The sequence below is a fragment of the Ochlerotatus camptorhynchus genome, unplaced genomic scaffold, assembly GCF_037179485.1.
Source record: "Ochlerotatus camptorhynchus isolate MF236.1 unplaced genomic scaffold, CSIRO-AGI_Acam_v1.1 ptg000046l, whole genome shotgun sequence".
NCBI classification, from domain to species: domain Eukaryota; kingdom Metazoa; phylum Arthropoda; class Insecta; order Diptera; family Culicidae; genus Ochlerotatus; species Ochlerotatus camptorhynchus.
The window spans coordinates 2,728,752-2,751,379 of NW_027040537.1; the positions used below are offsets into that span (position 1 = coordinate 2,728,752).

Here is a 22,628-nt window from a genome sequence, read left to right on the forward strand (position 1 = left end):
CGAGGAGGTTTACTTTGACTGATCAGGTAAATGCATGCGCCATAGGTCTTTTCTGATGCATCGCAGAATCCATGCATTTCAATCAACACTGGTTTGATAACTGGTACAACCCATCGAGGAACAGAAATATTCCGGAGAGCTTCGAGGTTTTCCCGGAATTCAAGCCATCGTTGCTGAAGTTCATCGTCGAGAGGTTCATCCCATTTCCTCTGGCACCGCTACAAGTCTTTGGCCTGTACGATTACCGGAACGACCAGTCCCTAAAGTTCTTCAAAGTTTCATGAAGATGACTAAGTTTTTTGAAATTCTACAACGTTCCCTGAATTTATAAGAAGTTGTCTGAACTGTTACGTAGCTCTTTAAAATCAAATGATGTTGTCCTAACGTCTACAAGTTAGCCTTGACTTCTTCAAAGTTCTATGAACGTCTGCAAAGACTTGTAGATTTGAAATTTTCAATGAAAACTACAAGGAACAGCCCTATGGGGTTGTACGCAATGGTGACGTAGGACTACATGGTCTTATATAATAAATGTTATTTGTTAACTGCAGCAGGAGCTTGTGTTTTGTGTAGAAATAGAAATTTGAGCGGGGTTCTCTATGTTTATACTCTTTAGTATGACTATGAATGCCCTGAAAAGAACCTTTTGATTTGAATTTAAGTTGGGACATGTTCAGAAATTTAACTCTTGTGGAAAATCTTGGTGGCCCTGAAAAGGGCCGATGGTAGTACAGACTTAAAGCCTTCGGAAAATGATCAGCAAATCGCACCGGACAATCCCATATTCTTCGAATCAATGATTGGGCACTTGCAAGAGTCTCGGTCCGTCTGCTGCTGGTCAGGGGTTGAACTGGTGTCTGCGACAGGTTGGAAGGCCGCAGAATATCAGTATGCAACCAGTTAAAGCTCCTCCCTTTTTTAGTTTTTTTCGTTAAACTCCTTCTCTCAACAAGTTGGTAAATCTTAGCCTTTAGCAGAAAGACGCTTAACACTTTTTTCGGCGAATTTATGATCCTGTTTCACGTCATGGTTCTTCTCAATGCAGGTTCACATAAAGAAGTACTTTTATTTATTTTCTCTACTTCGCTAAATCAAACGAGATGTCGGTTACGCGATCGAATAATTGAAAATTCGATGAAAATTTAATCGAATAGCTGGAAAAATCGTTGCCATTAATCGTTCATCGAATAATTGGACTTTTAGGCATCCCTAGAATGAAGAGTAATTTCATGTTTTTTGGTGGTCCTTCGAAAATATCGAACAGCAGAATTGCAACCAGCAAGTGTAATCCAAGAACTAAAAGCGGTGCGATGCTAGTTTTCATTGCTATGACGACGACTGAATTCTCGCACAACACGAGAAAAGGGCCTATCATTGTTGATCGATTCTCTTCATCGATTTTCTCTTTCGCGAATAACCCGACTGCAAATGAATTTTCCATTGAGTGTGTTGATTTAGGCGCAAGCTAATATCATCTTCTGTCGAACTGTGCTGCGAGCTTAGCGAGAAATTCGTTTATGTAGCCGTGGTAAACCAAAGAGAAAGTCGATGAAGAGAATCAATCAACAATGATAGGCCCTTTTCAAATGTTACACGAGAATTAAGGGGCTTAGAAGCAGAGGGGTGAAAGTCAATTCTTTTCATCGATTTCCTCATTTGATGACCATGCCTTCACTAACTTATTTCGCGCTCAATCATCAAGAACAACACGTATCAATGAATGTGTTTGCCGTCGAATTATTAACGAAACAGAAAGCCGATGAAGAGAATCGACCAAAATCACTTGAACCCCTGCTGCCAAGTTTGGTTACAAGATTACAACTGTGGAGAGCATTTTGTGTGGTCGTTTGGGGCGTTTGGTTCTGAATATGGCGATGAGTGTGCAAAATGTTACGAAATTGCATCCTCCCTATTCGCACACTCCCGAAGATCGGAGGCGAATGCCACTTCGACTTGTTTCGTCTACTAACGACTCTCTGATGACTGTGTTGGGGAAGCAGCAATGCTACATCGACATGTCTCGTCTAGAAACGATTCTCTGATGACTCTGTTGGGGAAGCAGTATTTGCATGTAATTAATTGGTGGATTTGTTAGTTCCTTCGACACTTTTGGCAAATGCTTGATATTTACCACTTTTTAAAAGTTTTTGGTTAAAAATCAACAGTTAAAAGCATTGCTATCGATCTGTGGATAAATTTATGATCGATTGGGGATAAAATTATTGAAATTGGTCCAGAGGCAGCTGAGTTATTAACGTTCAAAATCTTTCATAATTTCGTTACATTTTCCATTTTTGGTTTTCACAAAGTGTACCCCCATATAGCAATCACAGACGTAGTCCTACGTCAAAAAGGCTTGTACATTTCGGTGCCTGAGACCGACAAATGTAAGCGGTCCTATTGGCATAAGAAACAGTTGAGAAATGAGAAATTCAACTCAATCAAACGCATTTTTCGTCGAGTTGCGTGTGTCGGTTTCGGAACACTTTATTTTGCATGACATGTTTGTTTGAGTTCCATAATTTACGTGGAAGATGGATTACATTTCTTGTGATTTTAAAAACTAGATCATTGTATTCTATGACCCGAAAGCTCAGCCCTCCAGGTGAATACAAATGACAAAGAATGTGCAGCAGTTCCATCATCTTTATTACCTTTACAATCATAATCATCATCGGGATCATTACGTTGCCCGATCATCATCCCGATCGTCGTCGTCGTCGTCGGATACTCCCGAGTAAAAATCAACGTTTGTTTGCCTTGTAGTTTTTCTCGGTTTTCATCAACTTTAACATTCATCAAATAGGGTAAATGTCGGTTTCGGCACCCATTGACTGTTTTCGGCAACCAATATTTAAACGTTAATTTCACTGTAGTTTCCCATCAAAACACTTCGCTTTAGGTGAAATAAAACTGATTCACACGCAGTTCAAATGGAAAGATTGCCGAAGAAAAAGAGGCTGCCGACAATAGTCACACTCACCTGAGTCATTTGGAGCGTTGTAAAAACGCTTTCAAACAGTTTTGAACAATTCGACAGTGAGCATGCATGAGGGCGTATACGCGATGATCGATTCTCTTCATCGATTTTCTCTTTGCATTGCTACAGCTAAGCGAAACATTTTTCTAGAATTTGTTCGGTGCAGAGTTGTAACAGGTTGTATTGGCTATCAAAAGCAACAGCAAACGCACCGAGAAACGTTAATTCTAGCTAATTATTAACAAAAGAGAAAATCGACGAAGAGAATCGATCATCGCGTTTACGCACTTATGCATGCTCACTGCCGAAATTTTTCGATTGAAATGGATAGAATAGCAAGCAGCAGATAAATTCAACAAACAAACACGTCATATCAAGCTGAACATTGCATTAGGTCCTAAGTAACATTGATTGATTCTCTTCGCCGACTTTCTCTTTCGTTTATAACTTGAGCACATAACCGTTTCTTGATCTGGTTGACGTATTAGATGCTACTCAACAGCTTCTTTTATGGATCTGTGAGCTGAAAATAAGTGGGAATGTCTTTACATGGCCGTGGGGATTCAAAGAGAAAGTCGACGAAGAGAATCTATCAATGTTACTTAGGATCTAATGCTGAGAAAATGAACGGGAATACGTGAATTCACACGCAACACGAGAAAAGGGCCCATCATTGATGATCGATTCTCTTCATCGATTTTCTCTTTCGCGAATAACCCGACTGCAAATGAATTTCCCATTGAGTGTGTTGTTTCAGGCGCAAGCTAACATCATCTTCTGTCGAAGTATGCTGCGAGCTTAGCGAGAAATTCGTTTTTTGTTGCCGTGGTAAACCAAAGAGAAAGTCGATAAAGAGAATCGATCAACGAGGATAGGCCTTTTTTTAAATGTTACGCGAGAATTCTCCTATGTCATATTAACAATATGATCAATTCATGCCTGTTCCATACATTGCAGACCCGAAAATATTGCCTCAGCACCATCTAGCGTTGAAAACGCTCAGCAAAAATCATCCAATCGATGAGTGCAAACATAGCACTTATTACACAGTTACAAGTCGGATTATTTTTATTAACTACATTTTGTATATTATATGAAAATTTGTCTGACGTGGGGGAGAGGTAGCTCATCGATTCTTCCGGTTCGCCTCCTAGCATCGTGCTATAAGGTACCAGGCGATAACCAGGGTAGTTGATCGATAGCTCGATGACGTCATTTCGTTGACGTCTGCAATGGGAAATTCTCATAGCAGGCGTTGACGATGGGACATTGTCGAGTTGTTGAATAGCAACTATCGTGGTAACTCACCGATTACCTGTCGATCTGCCAAATTTGGAAAGACGTCTGCACTGAATTGTCTCATATAATAATAATCCGCCCACTATATCACAAGAAATTGCGAGTAGCTGAGTGGAATGGAGATAAGTTAAGCATTGGGTACAGGACCAAGTCTCCCCTGGGTGGTGCCAAAAGATGAGCGCAATAGAATCATCAAGTTGCCATAAGGCACGGAATGAGACTATTGCATGGCTGGGTAGTCAAAGTCTTCCATTCGTTAGTCATTTCAGGTGGATTAGAACAGGTTTAGGTGGGCGTTTTCCAGATTTGGATTAATCAGATGTAATCCTGGATAGGACCCTGTCATTGAACGTCGCGTGAAAGTGGAACTTAATGAAGGCCTAAGTACTTTTTCGTAGTTTTTAGTTTTCGGATTTGAAAGATCGTCGGTTACAGTGGTCTTACTGAGCAGAAAAACGCTGTCCCAGGTCCTTACATATCAAAGAGGTTTATGGTAAAATCGCTTGTGTATCGTGATATTTGGCGAAATTCGTTGTTGTCGTTGGTTCCGGGTTTGAATGGATACACAAATTTGAGCAACGGTATTATGTGATATGAGGGGCTCGGTGGCCTTAGAGCAACCGTTTTTGCTTACTGAGCAGAACATCATGAGTCTAATCTCAGGCCCATCCACATTCAAGATTCGTCAATCGTTTTATTTGTTAATATGACTACATGGTAATAACAGCAACTCGGTGATTAAAAAGGTGCTCGTCTGCCTAGTGGCAAACGTTTTTGCTTACTGAGCAGAAGACCGTGGGTTTAGTCCCAAGCTCCTTCGCGTTATATGATCGTTAGGACATCAATTCAGTTTATCGTTTACCAAAACGAACCCCGCTGCAAACCCAACCCTCTTATTCAAAATCCCAGTGATTCCTCGTGGAAGTGCAGAGGTTTTCTCGGCTTCCATCAAAGCGAGTGTCATGTCAACACAATCCTTCCCATTCCTTTCTTGACCTGTGTTCGGGCGCGGCCGGCGCTGGTATTGCCTAATTTAAGATCACCAGTTTTTACACATTGAGGATGATTGCTAGTCCCAAGCATCGTCTATTGATTCTCTGTGTAATTACAGCTGATCTGGCAGTAACAGAGTAGCAACCGTGGGCGGTCAATCAAGCTCAAGCTCAAGCTATATGAAAATTTGTCTGACGTGTCACTGTTGTTATCAAATAATGCTGAAATATATACATTTTAAATATTCAACAAATTTTCTGTTGGTTTACCCCTCGTGAAGGTAAACAAATACATTGGTAGATTTTTTGGCCACCCAGGCGCTTTCATCGCTAAAAATTCTGTTCGCCAGCTGAGCGAAAGAGTGGATCATGTTGTTAATATAATACATTTGCATTCATCATGATGTTGGAAAACAATGCAATTTATTTGTATTCGGTCGATTATAAATTTTTGAACAAAAATCATCCACTGAGCTTGTTACATCTTAGTTGTTCTACGTTGGATGTTCTCTAAGAAAAAATAGGACAACTGGCTGCAAACATTAATTGATCTCAAACTTTAAAATTAACCAATGATTAATTAATTAATTAACCAAGATGTTCTATAGTGAATCGCAATAGTTCAAATTCAGATATCATTCTGCTTAACAAGGTCACAATTATGGTACTTAACAAACTGTTTCGCCATGTAAATCTTTATTCGGGTTGGCATTGGAAGTTATTTTGCCTCGATTCCCTTTGCTGCCATCGTTACTTCATTGGGGTCCATCCTTCTTGGTGTGTTGTTGTGGTCCCAGCCCAGCAGGGCCAGGGTCAAGGTGGAAAGAGATAGGCATCCGAGACAGCACACCTACATACACACACATACACAAACAAACATGCGTGTGTGCGGGGCAAAAAAAAAATCCGGTCTTTCTGGTCCTGGTCTTCTCCGTCGCCGTCGTCATCGCCGTCGCTGACTGGCAAGAGCACAAGAGTCGCGTGTTTGCGCCATGATTGGAGTGCAAAAAATCGAAGGCATCCCATCTGCCCAGGTTTCGGGCGCGCGCTCTCTCTCTTACCGTCTCCAGCGGCGTCCTCCAGGTGCGAGGAACCTGATTCGCCGTTCGCAGGAATGCCTCCAATCCCGAAGGCAGGCAGGCAGGCAGGCCGAAGAAGGCGAAGAGTGTAGAAGAAAAGAAAAATGAGTCTGAGAAACGGGTCCAGCAGAGGAAGATGCAACAGGCCTCGGCCTGTGGCAGCTATCTCAGCCCGCGAAGGTCTCCGCGAACAGCAGGCCTGTTCGATTTAAGGCCACAACAGGCAACAAGGTCGTTTACACGGCCTTCACACTGTTATAGCGAATGTTGTTTGTGCAAGCCACGGTGGTAGAGGGCAGGGACGGGGGGGGGGGGGTTTGATGATATTGGATTTCTCGTTTCCCGTTGGAGACGGGTGGTTAGGATTTTGCGAAAGTTGTCCTGAGATGTGTGTAGGCGTTTGTTTGGAATTTTGAGCATTTCGCATTTTATTGGTGCTGATCTCAAGCTAATACGAATTACCAGTCGGAAGTAATTCTTCTCTGAAAAAGTACTGAAATGGTACAAAACCAATTTTCTATCAGTACGCTCTCGGAAAAGCAGCATGCATGTATAAATTTAAATAAATGCTAAATTCCAATTAATTAAAGTGCAATATATGCATGATAAACGAGCACCCAGTTATAGTTGCCATAGTTAGTTAGTTTCCGTTTTTTCCCCCTTAGCACCATCGTGTGTGTATGCACGTTAGTGTGGGTACGAGTGGCAAGAAGAGAAAGCTAAACTGCAAAACGAACAACAGCAGAGAGAGAGAGAGAGATATGTATGGTTGCATAAATGGTATTCGTCTTAAATGCACCGTTTGTTCTGGTGCATTCATTTACGACGACGAAGACGACGACGAGCAGTAAGATGTTTGTTAGAAGCTTCATATCGTTAGGAACAGGCGGGTAGGCAGAACTAGAGGCTTCCAGCAGTAAGAGGTTGGTAAATACTTTGGGAAGAAGTTTTCCTTCGGGTCAGGGTAGACTCGTTCGGAGTGGGATTTGCAAATTTGGAACATAACTACTGTTGAACATCGATAAAATGTTACAAAATCTCAATCAGTGAATCTCGGTCAGACGATGATGAAAAATTGATCAGAATTTTCATTTCTGTTGGGAACCCGAACATGTCCTAATTTGGCCATGTGGTCCTGGGCATCTGATAGGGCTACTTTTAAACTAGCTTTCGAATTCTCGTGTGATTCAAGGTGTCGTATGATGGGTTTTCGTCCATGTAAAAAAGTAAGAGGTTGTATTCAAGACACGACCGTAGATTTGATGTCGCAGCAAAAGTATAGTAAATATTAAATTGATTTCTTAACTCGTTATTAGTGAAAAATTTCGATTGTATGAAATTCAGAAGCAATTTGAGAGTTCTGTTTTTATGGTGCTCTGTCGATGTCCATGTAGTACAAGCCAATCCTGGACGATATGTGTTGGATTCAAACTCTTAGTCTTTAATTTACTTTTTTTTTAGTCATTTGTGGTCCTGAAAAGTACCGATGGGTTGGAAGCATGGAAGCTAGTTAAGAACAATACTGTGGAAATTTTTCCTCGATGTTTTTGGAAATGATAGCAGTGCGGAAATGAAATATGTAGGGGGTGTAATGTCGGCCTAAATGTCCCTAATTTGGGCCCATACATAAATTCAGGCAGCCCTAAGTATGCATCTTTAGAATTGATAAAACGATCCATAAAATATTGAAAAACGTTCCATTAAAAACGCTTGACCATGGCACCTCTAACTAAAAAAAAAACGGCAGGACAGTACATCTAAGTAGTTACGCAGTAATGGAGCAATTTTTCATGGTGTATGGATCATAATTAATAATATAGTGTCCAAAACGTGAATAATATACGTCTAATTTATGGATCATGGCTGTTCGGAATATCGGGATAACCATGTACCGCCAAGCCCAGTGGCAACCCTGTGGGAGATTCGGAGAGCTACGGTAACGGTCGCTGTCAGAAATGACAGATGCAGGGTGTCTACTCAATCCAAGCAATCAAATTCCCTGAGTTTTCCAGGTTTTTCCAGGACGGATGAAAAAAATTCCAGGTGCATACAAATTATACACATTATTATTTTATCTATTTATCCATCTGGAATCCCTTTTATGTACTTATTGATTTATGTTATTTTCGATTGTTCAAACTTGGGCGTTGGTACTTATAAGTCGGCACAGCAAAAAAGTTATTGAATATTACAGCAGAACAGATGCACATAGGTTGTTTAATATTAATTTGTACAATTTATGTTTAGTAATTGCACCAATAGTGGAGGTACGTTAGTACAATGTGCTTCTATAGCGACTTAGGGAGACTCTATAAGCCACCATACGAACACATTGCACTAAAGTACCTCCACTATTGGTGCATTTATCCTACACATAATTTGCGAAAAGAAATTATATCCATGGGTGCAATACTGTATTTGGTTTTTGCAATCACATTAGTTATTCATACAGTAACATGCATTACGTCAATCAATATTACATTATTTTTTGGTATTTGTGTTTATTCAAGAATATAAATACAAGTAAGAAACCTGTCTATACTATTTCGATAAAACGATATATCAAAATTTGATAACAATATGTTTTCAAAAACAAAATATTATTTTGATAATATGTTTGAGTCCTACTCTGCTTGGAAGACCAAGACAGAATAAATCATGGTTTCACATGTCTAAAATCTCTTAAGGTCCGTTGAGACTATCTGATTTCTTGGTCTGATTTTGACCACTGCCATAATGAAAAATCTGCTCGAATTTACTTTCGACACACTTTGTTTGCTGGTGTTCACACTGCTTGCACATGTCGAAAGAACTGTCAATTTAGATTTCAAAACAAAACTGTATCAGGAATCAAAAGTAAATACTTCCATCATGAATTACCGGAAAATTGCTCTAGTTTCGGCAGACGTATTTGCTTTTATTATTTTAAATAAAATGAGAAAAAGAAGGTGAACTTTGTGGAGTAGGAAATGGTTGCTCAGGAGGAACACCGGCAGGGATCTGGCTCATCTTGTCCATCAAGAGCTGCGATTAAGAAGATGAAAATGGATTTCAAAACTTCGCCAGGATGTCGATACCAACTTTAAACAAGCTAGTGGGAAAAGTTCTCACTAGAAATACATGATTCCTTGAGTTCTGAAAATTTCTGTTAACCACTCAATTCTGCAGGGTCTTCAAACCTTCTGACGTCCCTGAAGTTTTGTTTCTGTTCTCCGGTAAAAATTCTTTAAAGATCAACAATCTTTCCTGACAATCTGCAAATGTCTAGGTAGTTCTACAGATTTCTTTGAAGTTCTGTGTGTTCTTCAGAAGTTCTGCAAATTTTCCTAAAAATCTACAAAGTTCCTGAATCCCTGAAGATTTAAGATCCTTAAAGATCAACAATTATCTCTGATGTTCACAAAATTTCTAATAATCTAAAAACTTCTCGAATGTTCTGTAATTTTCTCTGCAGATTTTCATGATTCAATGAATATCTGCAAATATCTCTGAACATCTATACAATTTTCTAAAGAATTAAAAGATTATCTAGAAATTTTTGAGCTTTCCGGATGTTTTAGGAAGTATTCTGAAGTTTTTCTAATTTTTCTGAAGCTGTGCAAATATCTCTAAAGATCAGTGAACTTAACTGAAGTTCTGTAAATGTCTTTCAAAATCCAAGAACCGCAGTAAAATTCTGAAAATTTATTTAAACATCTGCTATTTTTTTTAGTAGATTTACGATCCACCCTCTGATCTTTTCTGAAGTTCCTAAAATTTATTTCAAATTCTGTAAAGTTTTCTGAAGTACTGTATTTCTGCTTTAAAGATCTACGAACTGCCCTGAAGTTCAATAAATTTCACAGTAAATCTCCGAACTTTAATAAAGTTCTTTAAATTTCTTTGTGGATTATTTATCTAAAGATCGGCGAACTTTCCCGAAGATCTGTGAGTTTTGCTGAAGTTTTGCAAATTTTTCTAAAAACGTACGAACTTTCTGACGTTCTACAGACTTCTCTTAAGGTCTACGGACTTCTCTGAAGTTCTTTAGATCTATCTATTTCCGACTTCCATGGAGTTCTGCAAAATGTTGTACTTTTGTACTTCGCTGCGATTTGTTTTTGGAATCAAGGTGCTTTTCTGACATTTAACGAATTTTTCTGAAGATCTCACATTTGTGTGAAACTGTGAAACTATCTGTCAAATTCCTGCAAATATCTTTAAAGTTCTGTAAAGTTGTCTTAAGCTCCGTAGCTCTATTCCCAAGATCTACAAAAAAAACTTGAGGCTCAATAAATTTCTCAGCAGATCTGCAAACTTCTCTGATGTTTTGTAAATTCCTCTCGGGTTACCCTGAAGATTTGAAAATTGAAGATTACCTAATGTTGTCAAAATTTATCTGAAAATATTTGAGCTTCTTAGAAGTTTTAAATGTCTCTCTCAAGATCTACAAGTTTTCCTGAAATCGTGTAAATATTTTTTTTAATTCGCTGAGCTTCCCTAAAGTTCTGCAATTTTTACTGAAGATCCATTAACATTTCTGAGATTCTTGTGATTTTTTCAGAAGTCCTGTAATTTTTTTCAAAGTTCTGTAGCTTTGTTCTGAAGATCTACGAACTTTTCTGATGTTGAATAATGTTTCGAGGATCTCCAAACTTCTGTGAAATACTTTATATTTCACTGTAGATTCTTGGACTTGTCTGAAGTTATGCGAATTTCCCTGAAGATTTGCAAAATTGAAAATTTCTTTGAACATTTATCTGAAGATCTACGACCTCTCTTGTGATTTTGTTTTTATGAATTTCTGCTAATTACTTCTAATTTGTTTGTAGTTCTGTTCTCAAGATCTACGAACTACCCTGAAGCTCAAAAAATTTCTCAGTAGATCTCCGACCCTCTCTGAAGCTCAAAAAAATTCTATGTAGGCCTGCTGTCTGGCATGCTTATTCTTATACAAAACATGCTTCGTATGCTTCCTTTTGACGGTTGCCAGTCTCTCTTTTTCGGTTGTTTACTTTTTACGACGATTTTGATAATCCACATACAAATCAGCGAAGAGCGAGCGTGACAAGACTCTCTGAATGAACTTGTCTCGTTCACACACGTTGTCTTAGCTGTCAGATGCTTGTCAAGTTCAGTGTCCTTAAGAAACGTTTCGAGAAACTGAACGAAAAACTTCTTTTGAATTACGAATGAAGTGATAATTGGAAAATTCCCTGAGTGGAACCAAAATTCCCTGAATATTCCAGGTTTTCCCAGAAAAAATTAAAATTCCCTGTAAATTCCCGGTTTTCCAGGTTTTTTTTCAGGTAGTAGACACCCTGCAGACGTCAGGTTTGGTTCAACGGAACTGTGAGTTTAGATAGGTCGGAGTAAGAACGAGAAAAAGTAGAAGGGTCTGTGCCTAGGGGCACGAACGGAAGCTTGACGTAGGACCGCTAGTGGACGGAATAAATGTGAAGAGCATTTAGTTCTTTTAATTGATCAATTGTCTATTATCTCAACTCTTTCCGCTTTTGAATTGTAGGCGTACCAAATTTGTAGTAATCTTTTTCAAAGAGAATGTTGATTAAGAGAATCAATCAAAATAACTTGCACCCCTGCTTCCAAGTTTGGTTACAAGATTACAACTCTGGAGAGCATTTTGTGTGGCCGTTGGGGGCTTGTGGTTCTGAATATGGACAAACAAGCACAGATTAATTCTATTCCAACTCTTAACTGATGTAAGCTTGATGGCCCTGAAAAGGGCCGTTTTATTGAAGAGGACATCCATGGCCACTTATGCTTGGAGTGTTTAGTGTAGGTGACAGCATCACGGACCTCATTTTCCAGGAACACCTTCAGCACACCTCGTAGATCAGACCGGAGATACGTTTGACACCACCACGGTGAACCAGATGACCGATGACGCTTGGCGCCTCCTTTACCAGACCTCTTTCTCCTTTGCCACGACCAATCAATTGTTGTTTGTTAGGTGTGAAGGAGTGGACTAGCCACCACCTTCCTATTGCTGCTATTACTGTTCACCACGCCGTCCGAAGCGAAAATGAGCTAATACCATACAGCAGCGCTCTTTTCTATCTTTTCAGGTTAAAGCAGAATGATGTGCAACCAAGTGGTATAAAAGCTACAAAGACTCCTCCCATTATGAGTAGTTTGCTATCAAGTAGCGCCGATGGCTCTTTTCCTTTTGCTTACACGGTGAATGAGAACGACCCAAATTTGAGTTTAGTTCACTCATAATCGCCAAAAGTGCAGGAACTCACCGATGAGTAAATTTGTCTCATGGTTTCCTGTGGAAAACTTAAAAAATCTGCTAGAAAATGAGAAAATTGACGAAAATTTTATTCAGCCTCGGAGTAGTACCAATTGACTGAGTGAATCCAATTTTTACTTTTCTCAAATTCGGGAATTTTTCCCTGGAAAATCTTGGAAAAACCTAGGAAAACATGAGGAAAATTTACTCATCGCTGAGTTCCTGCACTTTATTTCTTATTTCTGAGAAAACTCAACTCAAATTTGGGTTGTTCTCATTCGCGGTGATATCACCTTGAAATATATCGGCGCCGGTGGTTAGCGTGATTACTTCTCATCCCAGCAGGCCTGGGTCCAATCTCAGTTGGTGCCACCGGCATGTTCTAAGGCATAACATCTCTGATCACGCCTTCCTTCGGATGGGAAGTAAAGCCGTTGGTCCCCGGTTCATGAGTTGATGGGTCGATAGGTAGAGTCCAGGTGTGGGAGCTGCCTTCCTGGCACGTCGGTAGCATTGGTGCTCAGTACGAAAAACAAATCTCGCGTCACTTTTCAATAGGTTCTATCTACATTGATCTATTCTCTTCATCGACACTCTCTTTCGTAAATAACTCGGCTTCACAAATGTTTCCTGCCGTCTTCGTCGAATTAGATGCTAGATTGTTGCTTCTTCCATCGAAAATATCTGGCCGTGGCGATTCAAAGTTGATCATGGTTGATCATAATAATTTGTACCCCTGCTTCCAGTTTGATTACATGATCATTTTGTGTGGTCGTTGGTTCTGAATATGGACAAACAGGCAGATGAATTCTATTCCTACCCTTTATTGTAATAAGCTTGGTGGCCCTGAAAAGAGCCGTTTTGTTGCCAAAGTTGGTGATGATTTAACCTCCGAAACCAAACAGAGTGCGTCTCTGTCACTTCAAAACGTAGATGACATCCATGGCCGCTTACGCTTAGCGTGTTTAGTGTAGGTGACAGCATCATGGATTTTATTTTTCAGGAACACCTTCAGCACACTTCGTAAATCAGACCGGAGATACGTCAGACACCGCCACGGCGAGCCAGACGATGGATGGTGGTAATCTTGAAGAATTTGCGTTTGGTTCTGAATATGGCGATGAGTGTGCAAAATATTACGCAATTCATCCTCCCTATTCGCACGCACCCGAGGATCGAAGGCGCATGCCACTTCGACTTGTTTCGTCTACTTACTACTCTCTGACGACTGTGCTGGGGAAGCAGCATATGCATGTAGGTAATTGACGATTTTGGACAATGCTGGACGTTTACCAGTTTTTCAATAGTTTCTTGTTGAAAATCAACTTTCGGAAGCATTGCGTAGCCATATTTCTGATCGATTGGTGATAAAATTATTGAAATTGAACCAGGGGCAGCTGAGTTATTAGCGTTCAAAATCTTTCTTAATTTGTTACATGTTCCATTTTCGGTTTTCACAAAGTGTACCCCCATATAGAAATCAAAGACGTAGACCTACGTAAAAAAAGGAAAAGAAGGTACAATTCCAAACCATCTAGAACACGTTTTACAGCTAAATTAAGTTAATTGCCTAAATTTGTTACTATACCTATCGTTTAATTAAATTTTAGTGATTTGTAGTGAACTAGCTACTTAGGTTAGTGGCGATTTACCCTAAGTAACTAGTAAGTAGCTCATTCTACATCTTTTGCGTGCATAACTAAAATAATAATTGAATCGCCAAATCCTGAATCTAGCCAAATCTTTGTTGAAAGAGTGACGGAAGATAACTCTAGGTTTGAAAAATCTCCCGCTCAGCCTCCTATCGCTTAACATGGAGGAATTTCTCTTCCTCCAGTGCTTTCTCCTTTGCACTTTCCTCCTGCTGCAACTGGTCTAGGGATTCCTCCAGGCTGACCTCAATGGTACTTCCTTTTCCAAATGTGGATCCAGCATCACTCCTCGCACTATTCTTTATGCTAGGTGGGACAGACTTCTTGTTTTTTTTTTTTTTTTTATATCTTTATTAAGGAGACTTTCAGCAGACTTCTTGGTTCCTTTCGGCACCTTCAGCATATGTGTGCACTTTGAGCACGTCTACGGAACTTCCTTTACAGCTGCTGTCTTACCAGCACAACTATAATGGGTCCAGAAATCGCAGACATCACACTGGACCATATCATCTACGTGGTCATGGCCTTCACAAAGCGTACAGTTTCGATCGCTGTTCTATTCTTCACTCAACGGTGCTGTTGATTTCTCTGACATTTTGAGGTTTTATCCGATGTTGTTCTTCAAGAATGTTCGGATTAACGAAAGCAACTTCCTCAGAGCAGTCTCGTTTTGGACAGCTTGAAGCTGAAATAGGTTTTATTATAAGCATTACTATTGGTTTAGACTTTATATTAGTTTAATAAAACCGATTTCAGTTTCAAGCTGTCCAAAACGAGACTACTCTGAGGAAGTTGCTTTCATTAATCCGAACATGGCTATATTTTTAGGTGCGCAAACTTGATTTTCTATGGATCACTTTCTTTAGTTTAAGATTCACTGCTGAATGTGTTATGGATCAATTGCAATATGTTTATGGGTAATTCGTACAATTTCAACACTCATTCTTTAGAAATTTAGCGGTACATTTTTACAATTGTGTTGCTAAATTTCACATAAAATATTGATAATACTGATATTTTTTATGGATCATCCACACTTTTTTAGGGATTTTCTCCGATGTTTTATGGATCAAAGTATGTTTGCCTAAATTCAGCAATCGACTAAAATTTCAATGGTGACCAAAAATATCCATTAGTATCCCAATGACGCGTTCATTTAGATAAAATTGAAAATAGCAGATTTTTTGCGATGGGCCCAATCTTAGATCCATAGGCCAACATTAGAGCCATTTCCCCTATTAGGGAAAACACATCACAGGATATGAGCCTACCGGACGGTACCTACGTTTATACCTTTTGATGCATATGTTAAGCCCCTTCTATTAAGAAAATTCGGCAAGGTTATTTTTAGGCATAGTTCTCTTAATAGGAGGGGCTTAACATTTGAACCAAAAGACATAAAGATCGGTACCGTCTGGCATACTCAGTGCTTGGTATCAATATTCGGCGACTGTGTTAGGGAAACCACTTTTCCTATCACGAAAACGCCTCGTTTTCTGATGACAAAATTACGCATTTACGTGCACAAAACGCACGGAATTTTTGTTTTATTCAATAGATAATAAAAAAAGCAAATATTGATTGGAGGAATTTCTTGCTCAAATTTTTCCAATCGCGAACAATAATTTAAATTCGAGATTTTTTTTTTTGCTTTTTCTAGTGTCCTGGAGAAAACCTTACGAAGTGTTTCTGGTTATTTGACATGGTGATGTGATATTCGGTCATTGCGAGAATTTGTATGTAGGTACCACTTCAATACTTGACGCATTTGACCACAAACGTTTGGTTGCTGGGTACATTATCAAAGAGCTTTGGGAGTGATGTGGCTGGCAGAAAGGCGAGCGAACGTTCAATGAAAATTAACTCAATAATTTATGGTGATCCTGAAAAGGACCGTTTTGCCGTAATGGTTGAGTAATGCTGAGCTATTTGGGTTTTTGATACGGATGAGGCTGGTGAGCTGTATGTTGTTTGGAGCAAGAGTGACCCACAGCGACTCACAAAGAAACTGATTTCGATCCATAGCGGTGCGGCTTCTTCCTCCTTCTATGGATACTCATGTGGGCCTGCAGCTCACTGCTTGCATGCTGCCTTTCGTTGTGTACTGCTGCTGCTGCTGCTGCTGACACCACCACACACGGTGATTGAATGAGCACCGTTCAGTGAGACAGGATCAAATTCGATTTTTAAATCTGTGTTAGGGAATGTGCTGCTTGCAGGCAATCGGTGATAATTTTGATCACCATTGTAACAGTTGGACATTTGTGTATTTTTCAATAGTCACCTAATTAAAATTAATAAAGTGTTAATTTTAGCAGTTTGATAGATAAATTTCCAATCGATTGGCTTATTTAGAATTAAAATCCATCTGCTATTGACAGAGTTATAGGTGGTCAAAACCTGACCTCTTTTCGTAATGCGGTAGATTTTATTTTTTGTTTTAAATTGCACCCCCAATATGTTGCCGAAATACGTAATCCTACGTCAAAACTGGTCACTTCTCCGGAGATACTCGGAACACGTCCCCCGACGAGGTCTGGTATCTCCCACTCAGCGTAGTGCAAAATACCAAAATAACAGGTAAGATACGTCTTGTGTGGGATGCGGCAGCGACTGTGCAAGGGGTTTCTCTGAATTTGCAGCTGCTGAAAGGGCCCGACATGCTGGTTCCGTTGATCAAGGTTCTCTTCGGTTTTCACGAATGGCGAATTGCGTTCGGACAAACAAAAGCAGGAAATTTCTGGACGATTCGTCATGGACGTGGCGACATTCGGATCGACAAGCTCCGTTTGCTCGGCTCAGTTTGTCAAGAACCACAAACGCTGAACAATTCCCCGCTCAGTACCCCAAGTAGCTGCTAGCATCATACATCGCCACTACGTCGATGATCACTACGACAGCATCGACTCGGTGGAAAAGGGTGTGAAGTTGGCGCAGAAGGTGCGCTTGGTCTACCAGAAAGCAGACTTCGAGATCCGAAACTGGGTTTCCAATGCACGAGAAGATCTCCCGGCTCTGGGAGTGCCAAAGCCGGCAGTTCCAGTACACTTCGGGCGCAACAAGGAGACATCTAAGGAAAGAGTTCTGGGAGTCAATTTGGTATCCGGACATGGATGAGTTCGCATTCACAACGATGCACCACGAAGAGATCATGCCGTACTTGTTCGAGGGAAAATGACCGACGAAAAGGCGTCATGGGATTCTTCGATCCGCTCGGACTATTATCAACAAGCAATACGAAACTAACGATTTTAAATTGGCTCACCACTTTAGTAGCCTATTGGTCCCAAGCAAACGATTAACGTACCCTATTCTAGTTGAAATTCTATTACTACACTATGTTTGTTTTGATTCGCTATGAAAGTTTGATAGATAACATCAGGGGTGTGTGGATTCATGCAGAACATGCAGGGGTGAGTGAAATAGCTTGGGACTGCTTGGGACCGTTGTTCTGGTACTGAGTGAGCCAAAAATAATAATGATTTTCTTCGCGACCCAGTGGTCTTAGAGTTACCTCTATGCTATTATCATAGACGTAACTCTAAGATCAGAAGGTCCCGAAGAAACGTGCTCAACTTTTTGGCTCAGCTCTGGTACTATCTTCGGTATCAAGATAATCGATGCACCCCTCGAAACATGGGAAAATCCACGAACCCCTCATTTTGTCTGTCAAACTCTCATAACGAATCAAAACAAACATAGAGTAGTACTAGAATTTCGATTAGAATGGGATACGTTAATCGATTTGCTTGGGACCAATAGGCTAGTCAAGTAGTGAGCCAATTTAAAATCGGGACAAAGATAATCCAATACCTGTGGTGCTCCAACTGCGACTGGGATCAGGAAATCGACTCCAATTCTTGGGGGTTAGGGAATCGGTGGACGAGTTTATTGCCAGAGGTTGAAGCCATTAGGATTCCCCGCTATTCAAATCATTTCCAGATGTAGGTAGCCTGATGACTATCATGGAACTAGTTTTTGAATTCTTATGTGATTTGAGGTGCCGCATGATGTGTCAGAAATTGGCCACTTCTCCAGAGGTACCCGAAATATATCCGGCTTTGGTCACTTGATTTGACCATCATTGAACTGGTTTTTTAATTCTCATGTGGGTCGCATGATGGGTTCAGCCTGGTTCAAAGCGCTTCTAGTTCAGCTTCAGTTGACCGATTCCAAAACTATTCAATAGAGTTCTATGAGATTCCGAATGGCATGGAGTCGAAGGTGTCACTAGGTAAAATAAATAATTTAACCGAATTTGAAATTTTCTCATGGCGACTAGCATATTCCGATTCGCTTTTTTTCTTTTGGTTTGTTTTACGTCGATCTTGTTTTCCGTACTGATTACCAATGCTACCGACGCTAGGCCAGGGAGGCAGCTCCCACACCTGAACCCTACTTATCGACCCATCAGCTCATGGACCGGGAACCAACGGCCTTATTACTTCCCTTCCGAAGAAAGGCGTGATCAGAGATTTTATGCCTCAGAAAATCCCAGCGGTGCCGACTGGGATTGAACCCAGGCCTGCTGGGGTGAGAGGCAATCACGCTTACCACTACGCCACCGGCGCCACTATATTCCGATTTGCTTTTTCCCGTTTTTTTCTCATTAACCCTAGAATTCCCGGTTGTAATAACGATATACAGGGTGCGTGACGAATTTTTGCAGTAAATGGCATATTTGAGAAAAAATACACCACCAGTTGAATTTTGTGCGATTTATTTTCTTTCGCAACATATGGAAGTTGTAAGTAAATTTATTCAAAAAAATTGCCTTCCCTTTCGACGACTGTAGTCAGATGCTTCCGGAAACTGCAGTATGCACGTTTTAAAATGTTTCGATCCATAGATGTCATCACTGCCTTGATTTTAGCTTTTAGCGACTTAAGTGTGGTGTGAGGGGTTCTATTGGTATCCCGTTGGACGACGCCCTATACAAAATAATCCAACGGATTGATATCGGGACTGCTTGGGGGCCAAATTTCTTTTTTTTTTTTTTTTTTCCTTTGGTTTGTTTTTTCCGTCGATCTTGTTTTCCGTGCTGAGCACCAATGCTACCGACGTGCCAGGAAGGCAGCTCCCACACCTGGACCCTACCTATCGACCCATCAACTCATGAACCGGGGACCAACGGCTTTACTTCCCATCCGAAGGAAGGCGTGATCAGAGATGTTATGCCTCAGAACATCCCGGCGGCGCCGACTGGGATTGAACCCAGACCTACTGGGGTGAGAGGTAATCACGCTTACTACTACACCACCGGCGCCGTTGGCCAAATTTCTTTCTCCCAAATTTACGAAATATTTTCCGTAAGCCATTTCTGTGCTTTATTAGCAGTATGAGCAGGTGCTCCGTCTCATCACTTTCCCAAGCCTTTTTTAATATTATACACTGTTCTTTCAGACACATTTACCGACCGAATTATTTCTTTCATGCATACTCCGGCGCGCAACAAAGCGACAACGGCTGACAGATTGCTCTCTTGTTTCGAAATCTTTACGTTTACTCAACATTGTTTGTTTAAATCTTACACCTAACAGTATAAGCTATCCAGTGCTGCCAAATATATCTAAATTATGATGCACAAGCATGAGAAATTACTATTTGAAATTTACTGCAAAAATTCGTCACGCACCCTGTATATATAAAAATTAAGCACGAAACCGAATGCCGAAGGCATCACTAAGTTAAATGAGTAATCACGAAGACAGCAAAATTTGTCTAAATTTTAACTGCTGCCAGCTTAGAACTCTGTTAAGGATTGTTATGGAATGTTCTCCTCAATGTTTTTAACTCAAAACGAACTTTTACCCCACTCGAACTTTTTGTCCCGCCTTACTCCACCGCCTCACTATTACGAAAAATTATAATTAGAACTTATAGAAATGCTGAAGTTTACAGACTCAAAAAATGCCTACGATTTTATTTTATAAAAAAAATAAATAAATCAAGATTTTGGGCCGTCAGAAATTGTCATGCCTCTTGGTTGATCTTACATGAAGAACTTTTCAGCGAAAATTAATAATTGTTGGGTTGAGTCCAAGGGTATTCTTCAGAGAACTTCTTTTGGAATTCTAGAAAGCATTAGTTAGGAATTTCGCGGAGAACTTCATGGTTGTTGTGAAAAGGATGCAAGGAAAACTTCTATGGAAAAATTGAAATGAAAATTCTATGGAAAATTCCAAGGGAGTTATGAGTAGAATTGCATAGCAATTCTGAAGTCCATAGAGATTGTAAATTGGAGTCCAGGAGAACTCCAACGAAAATTCTGAGGAGAGTTTCCGAAGGACTTTAAACAGAATTTTAATTTAATTCTGAGGATAATACCATTGAAATTGTAATGATAATTCAATGGAAAATCTGACCACAATTCAGACATGAACTCCAAAAAAAATCTCACATGAATTAATGGTGATGAGAATTTCACGACTTTTGAATCAGATGATGATTCCAAAGAAATTCTAATGAGAATATTCATTTTCGGACAGCATACTTACTTTCATTACTTTGGAATCCTGAAGTGAATTAAAGTGGTAGTAGCTTTAGTTATGAATAGAATTCCATGGATAATTACAACTGAAAAACGAAATTTTTGAAAATAATTCATATTATAGTTCCAAAGAAGTATTCCGTGGAAATTCTTAAAAAGCATCTAAATGATTTATGATATCAATTTTAAGGGCTTAGGAATTTTATGATCCCAAAGGAATTCTAAAGTGAACTCCAATTCTGAAATCAGTATATGAAAAAAAAAATGGTTATCACGATCCAAACTAAAAGCTTATAATCACAAATGAGAAGAAATATTAAGAATCCTAAAAAAAATCCCTCCTTTGTTTAGAAACCGGGCACTGGATTTGATAAATTTGAATAGGGGTGCAACTTTCATGGTTTGACAAGGATGGCGTAGGAAACCTTCACTACGCCACTGTGACAATATTATCAATCGCATCGAAGATTGGCTAGATCAACCAGAATAACTTTTTACCTCAAATTTAGAATGAACTATACTGGGAGTGCAAATCAAAAATTTGTGTAGCGAAATAGTGTTAGGTTTTCAGTGCTTATAACTTGGCCATTTATTGATGGATTTAAATTATTTTCACACCCTTGGATTCAGAATTGATGTAAGATTTGTTTGGTATAAAGATTATAGTAATTCATGATGGACAGCTCAGTTCAGAATTCACTCACCATGTGACGCTAGTGTGCAATTTGATATCTTATTGTTTGCTTTACCTTGACAGTACGACTAGATAGAAGTTTGCTGGTTTCAGTTCTGAATGATAACACCAAGGGCATTTGCTACTAATGGCTTGCTTAAGTCGACATCACGACTAGATAGAAGGTTGCTATCAACACGACCTATTGAATACGCCGCAAATGCGAGACAACTCCGTCAAAATTCCGTAGAGCAGCATCGGAGATCTCCAGCGGAATCATGCGGAAGTTCCTCCACTTAAAAAAACCTGAGAAAATACCATACAGGTTTCCTTGGCAGCACCGAAAATCACCACCGTGAATGCGAGAAAACTCCGACGAATCTGGATCATCCACTGGCAGAACCAGAAACCTCCACAAAAATTGTGCAAAACCTCCTCCACTAAGAACGCATGAAAACTCCGTTAAAATTTGCCTAAACTTCCGCTGGCAGCATCATAAATGGGACCTCATCTACCAAGATCGCAAGAAAACGCCATCGAAATTTCGCATCTTTTATATGGGCCATACTTTATGTAATTTATTTATTTGTCAACATCAACAGACTCAATGTAGCCCCAATGTAATGTATGTAGTCAAACGTAATCCTGGTGGATGAACCCTTTATCAGGACAAGATAGAGCTCCTATTTAGTACCTTCGTTGGCAGTCTTCGAAATTATGCAGAATCTCCTCCACCTAGAAGGCTAGAAAAATCCGTTTGAACTTCTAGAAACTCCCGCTGGCAGCTTTCAAAATCAGCGAAATCACGCAGAACCTCGTCCATCGTGAGAAAACGCCATCGATATTCCCTGGAACTTCCGTCTGCACCATCCAATCTCTTCACTGGTATCGCCCAAAACTTCTTTCACCGATAATGCGTGGAAACTTCGTCGAAAGTCTCTGGGAACCTCCGTTGGCAGCATCTGAGTTTTCGAAAGGAGTTTCGAAGGAATTTTCATATGTTCACGGCGAAGAGGGTTCCGAGTGATTTCGGTGCTACCAAAGGAGGTTCCAGTGAGCTTCGACGGAGTTTTCTCGCGCTTTCGGTGGAGGAGACTCTGCACGATTTTAGGGAAGATTTCTAATGCTGCCAGCGGAAATTTCGACGGATTTTTTTCCGCGTTCTTGGTCGAGGAGCTTCTGGAATAATTTTCTCAAGCTAGGAGTGTGGGTTTGAGCGAATCCGAAG

The 22,628-nt window shown here is 40.0% G+C and overlaps 1 long non-coding RNA gene across 1 annotated transcript in view; it reads left to right on the plus strand.

Annotated features, from left to right (window-relative positions):
• The window catches only part of LOC135717117 (uncharacterized), a 172,692-nt gene that overhangs the window by 44,546 nt on the left and 105,518 nt on the right, over positions 1–22,628 (plus strand). The window lies entirely within an intron of this gene.